Source organism: Otolemur garnettii, unplaced genomic scaffold (genome assembly GCF_000181295.1).
Source record: "Otolemur garnettii isolate 467f Iridium unplaced genomic scaffold, OtoGar3 scaffold00088, whole genome shotgun sequence".
In the NCBI taxonomy this organism is placed as follows: domain Eukaryota; kingdom Metazoa; phylum Chordata; class Mammalia; order Primates; family Galagidae; genus Otolemur; species Otolemur garnettii.
The window spans coordinates 5,426,585-5,432,287 of record NW_003852483.1 but is presented as its reverse complement, the minus strand read 5'-3'; the positions used below and the strand labels follow the sequence as shown (position 1 = coordinate 5,432,287).

General features: G+C 39.7%; 1 pseudogene; it reads left to right on the top strand.

The window, feature by feature from the left end:
* Positions 1-4,810: 4,810 nt before the first annotated feature.
* LOC100948328 lies at positions 4,811-5,703 on the top strand (annotated as a pseudogene).

Sequence of the window (5,703 nt, the reverse complement as noted above, 5' to 3'; positions counted from 1 at the left end):
GGCGCCAAGCCGCCATAAGTTCTTGTTTCTTCAGTTGATTCTGGGATATCTTTTTCTTCAGTGCTACCTCCTCTCTGGTTTGAGAACAATTTCTTTCTTTTCAGTAAGGATCATCTCAATGTGGCAGGGGGAGCTCATGTACGGGTTAATGCGACCATGAGCTCTGTAAGTTCAGCAACACATCTTGGGTGCTTTATTCACTTGGATATGCTCAATGACCAAAGAGTCTAAACCCGTAAGTTCTGCATTACTCTCTGCATTTTTAAGTATTTGCAGCAAAACTTCTGTACTCTTTTTGGGCCACTGACCCTGTGTCCAGCCCCACTGTTTGGCCTGGGCACATCTACCAGCTCCTCTATAGTAAGGTCAGAATGGTAAACACTGTTTCTTTAAAGTGATATCCTTCAGATACTTGGTGGTTTTTTGTATATGCATATCCTGGGCAGTTTCATGTGTGTTCTTAAAGTGAACCTGAAGATTTGAACTTCTTGATTTGCATGACTTTGTGGGGTTTTCTGGGTCAAGTGAATAGCAAACTATTTTCACAGATCACCTCAGGATGCTTAGGGGAAGAGGAAAACTTAATGGATCTTGTTTTTTATCTGATTTTTTAAATCTGTGTTTACTTTTTATTATTTATTTATTTATTTTTGAGACAGAGACTCACTGTCTCCCTGGGTAGAGTGACGTAGTGTCATAGCTCACAGCAACCTCATACTCTGGGGCTTAAGCAATTCTCTTGCCTCAGCCTCCCAAGTAGCTGAGACTATAGGCGCCTGCCACAATGCCTGGCTATTTGTTTGTTGCAGTTGTCATTGTTGTTTAGCAGGCCCAGGCCAGGTTTGAACCCGCCAGCCCAGGTATATGTGGCCAGCTCCCTAGCTGCTGAGCTACAGATGCCAAACTGCAAATCTATGTTTAAATGGGAAAGATTAATCCATTTATACTTGGACATCTAACCCACAGAATTGTAAGAAAATAAATTTCTGGCCCGGAGTGGTGGCTCGTGCCATTTACATTTAATGTGATTATTAATAACAAATAATTTACTTCTGCCATTTAGCTATTTGCTTTATATATGTATATGTCTTATGTGGTTTTTTTTTATTATTGCTCTTTAATTCTTCCATTACTATTTCTTATTGGGATACAACTAATTTTTTGTAGTATATTATACTAATTTCCTTCTACTTTCCATTCTGTATATTTTTTAGTTATCCTTTTATGGTTACCTTGAGGATTACAATTAATATCTCAAATTTATTGGCAGCACCTATGGCTCAGTGAGTAGGGCACTGGACACATATACTGAGGGTGGTGGGTTCAAACCTGGCCCTGGCCAAACTGCAACAAAAAATAGCCAGGCATTGTGGCGGGCGCCTATAGTTCCAGCTACTTGGGAGGCTGAGGCAAGAGAATCACCTAAGCCCAAGAGCTGGAGGTTGCTGTGAGCTGTGATGCCACAGCACTTACCGAGGGTGACAGAGTAAGACTCTGTCTCTAAAAAGAAAAAGAAAAAAAAAATCTCAAATTTATAACTTTCAATAGTTTACACTCTATGCCTAGACATGTCCATTCCTCCCCTATTGTGTTATTATTTTCACAGATGCATTGTAGTCCCATTAACATAAATCTATAATTATTGTTTTATATATTTGCCATTTAATTAAATTAGGAAAAAGAGAAGTCACAAACCAAACCAAAAGTATAATAATATTCTATTTTACATTTACCTATGAAGTTACCTTTACTAGTGTTCTTTATTTTTTCTTATGGCTTCAAGGTACTATTTGGTGTCCTTTCATTTTTGCCTGACGGATTTTCAGCCATAGCATTTCTTATATAGTAAATCTACTGGTAATGAATTTGCTCAGCTTTTGTTTGTCTGGGAATACCTTAATTTCTCTTTCATTCTTGAAGTATGAAGATATCCCTCATTTTATTGTGTTTTGCTTTATTGTACTTTGCCAATATTGGGTTTCTTATAAATTGAAAGTTAGAGGCAACCCTGCATCCAGCAAGCCTGTCAGCACCATTTTTTCAAGAGCATGAGCTCACTTCATGCCTCTGTGTTATATTTGATGCTTCTCTCATTATTTCAAACTTTGCTTTGTTTGTTCTGGTAATCTGTGAACAGTGATGTTTGAGGCTACTATTGTTATTATTTTAGGATGCAACAAACTTTGCCCATATAAAATGGTAAACTTAATTGATATGCTGGTGTACTCTGACTACTGATGAACATTTCTAATCTTAGACATCTAATCCACAGAATCATAAAAAAATACATTTCTGGCCGGGCGTGGTGGCTCATTCCTGTAATCCTAGCACCATGGGAGGCTGAGGCAGGTGGATCATCTGAGCTCACAGGTTCAAGACCAGCCTGAGCAAGAGCAAAACCTCATCTCTAAAAATAGCTGGGAGTTGTGGCAGTTGCCTATAGTCTAGCTACTCTGGAGGCTGAGGCAAGAGCATTGCTTGAGCCCAAGAGTTTGAGGTTGCTGTGAGCTATGAAGACAGAGCACTCTACCCAGAGTAACAAAGTGAATCTCTGTCTCAAAAAAAAAAAAAAAGGAAAATAAATTTCTCATGTTTAAGTCACCAGTATGTGGTACTTTGTTGTGGCAGACCCAGAAAACTAAACTAATGTAGGAGAGAGTGAACAAGGACATGAACAGGATGTTAGAATAATTGGAAGCTGTGCTAAAGACTGCCTACCATAGAGGTGTTGAAATCTCCAACTATAATTGTTGATTTCCCTATTTTTCCTACATTTCTACCAATTTTTACTTTATATATTATGAAACTCTGTTATTAAGTGCAAAAGTATATGCATTTATTATATAATGTAGATGAATCTATCCTTTTATCCTTATAAAACAACTGTTTTTATTCCTGGTATTATTCTTTGGTATTCTGTTTTGTATCAGTTTAGCTATTCCAACTTTCTTTTGATTGCAGTTATCATACTATGTCTTTATGCTTCTAACCTATTTGAGTTTTTTAAAAATTTAAAGAGGGTTTCTTCATGTATAGAATGACAGCATATGTTTGGGTCATGTTTTTAATTTATCTAATCTATGCTAGTTTCTCTCATTGGTTACATCATGTATACATACATATATACAATATCAAACCCAGAAATAAAGTGTATATATAACTCTGTTGTTTTATCACACATGTAGATTCATGCAACTACCACTGTATGGGAACTGTTTCATCACCACAAAGATTTGTCTTCTGCTTTCTTTGGTCATCATACATTTGTCCCCTCCCCACCATCCTTAGCTCCTGGTAACTAACCTATTTTCCATATTTACAATCATCATTTCAAGAATGTTACATAATAGATTCATACAGTGTATGACCTTTTGAGATTGGTCTCTTTCACTGATTCAGTCTGATGTTCTTCAGTTCCACTCAAGTTGTTGCATGTATCAATAGTTCATTCCCTTTTATTGCTATGACTACCATAGTTTAACCATTCACCTCCTGAAGGACATCTAGATTATTTTTGGTTTTGGTTATTATAAATAAAACTGCTATAAGCATTAATGTACAGGTTGTTGTGTAAACATGAGTCTTCGTTTCTCTGGGACATATGCCCAGGGATCTAATTGCTGGCTTATATGTAGTTGCATATTTAGTTTTTAAATAGACTGGCATATTATTTATGCAAAGCACTGTACCATTTTAGATTCTCACTAGCAATGCATGAGAGATCCACGTTCTCCATATTATTGCTAATTTTTGGTATTTTCACTTTGTTATTTTTTTGGATACAGAGTCTCACTCTGTCATCCTGGCTGAAGTGCAGTGGTGTGATGATAACTCACCAAGACCTTGAAATCCTGGGCTCATGTGATCCTCCTGCCTCAGTCTCAGACTACCAGCATCTGCCAAAATGCCTAGCTAATTTTTATTTATTATTGTTTGGAATTCATCAAGGGTATAGAGAATTAGGTTATACTGATTGCATTTGTTAAGTAAAGTCCCTCTTATAATTTTGTCAGACCCCAAGAGGTGTGCCATACACTGTGACCCCTCATCTCCCTCCCAACTCCCCCAGGCAATTTTTTTTCCTATTTTTAGTAGAGGCAGGATCTTGCTCTTGCTCAAACTGGTCCTAAACTTCTGATCTCAAGGGATCCTCTTGCCTTGGCCTCCTAGAGTGCTAGGATTACATGTGTAAGCCATCATGCCCAGCCACTCATATTATGCTTCTGTTATGAAACTTATATTGACTCTTGCTCATTGGCATTTCCATAAAATTTTTAGGCTAGTACAAAAATATCTTACTTTGATTTTTGATAGGAGTTGCCTTAAACCTGTCTATTAATTTAGAAAATCTATTGACCATACATGGTGGCTCAAACCTGTAATCCTAGCACTTTTGAGGACAGGAGTTTAAGACTAGCCTGGGTAATATAGAGACTATCTCTTACAAAAAAAGTAGCCAGCCATGTGTCATGTAATTGTAGTACTAGCTACTCAGGAGGCAGAGGGGGGATGATCCCTTGAGCCCGTGAGTTTGAGGTTATAGTCAGCTATTATCGTGCTACTGACTCCAGCCTGGGCAACAGAGTGAGAGTTTTTCTCTAAAATAAATAAAGAAATAAAAATAATTTAGATAGGCTCTCTGGTTCTCCCGTTCGTTAGGCAGCCGCTTCTTCTAGTGCAGCACCATCCCTGAGGCACCATGATGAGAGTGAAGGTCAGAATAAACAGCTTTGATCGTATTGGGTGCCTGGTCATCAGGGCTGGTTTTAACTCTCACAAAATAGATATTGTTGCCATCAATGACCCCTTCATTGACCTTAACTACATGGTCTACATGTTCCAGTATGATTCCACCTATGGCAAATTCCATGGCACAGTCAAGGCTGAGAATGGGAAGCTTGTCATCAATGGAAATCCCATAACCATCTTCCAGGAGCACTATTCTACCAAAATCAAATGGGGTGAGGCAGGTTCTGACTATGTTGTGGAGTCCACTGGCATCTTCACCACCATGGAGAAGACTGGAGCTCACCTACAGGGGGATGCCAAAAGGGTTATTATCTTTGCCCCTTCTGCTGATGCCACCATGTTTGTGATGGGTGTGAACCACAAGAAGTATGAAAACAGCCTCAGCATTGTCAGCAATGCCTCCTGCACCACCACTGCTTAGCCCACTTGGCTAAGTTCATACATGACAACTTCAGTATGGAGGGACTCGTGACCACAGTCTATGGCATCACTGCCACCTAGAAGACTATGGATGGGTCTTCTGGAAAGTTCTGGCATGATGGCCATGGGACTCTCCAGAACATCATTCCTGCCTCAACTGGTGCAGCCAAGGCTGTGGACAAAGTCATCCCTGAACTGAATGGGAAGCTCACTGGCATGGCCTTCCGTCTCTCCACTGCCAACCTGTCGGTTAGGGATCTCACTTGCCGTCTGGAGAAGGCTACCAAATATCATGATATCAAGAAGGTGGTGAAGCAGACATCAGAGTGCCCCCTCAATGGCATCCTGGGCTACAGGGAGCACCAGATCATCTCCTCTGACTTCGGGAGTGACACCCGTTCTTCCACTTTTGATGCTGGGGCTGGCATTGCCCTCAGTGACCAATTTGTCAGACTCATTGCCTGGTATGACAATGAATTTGGCTATAGCAACAGGGTGGTGGACATTATGGCCCACATGGCCTTCAAGGAGTAA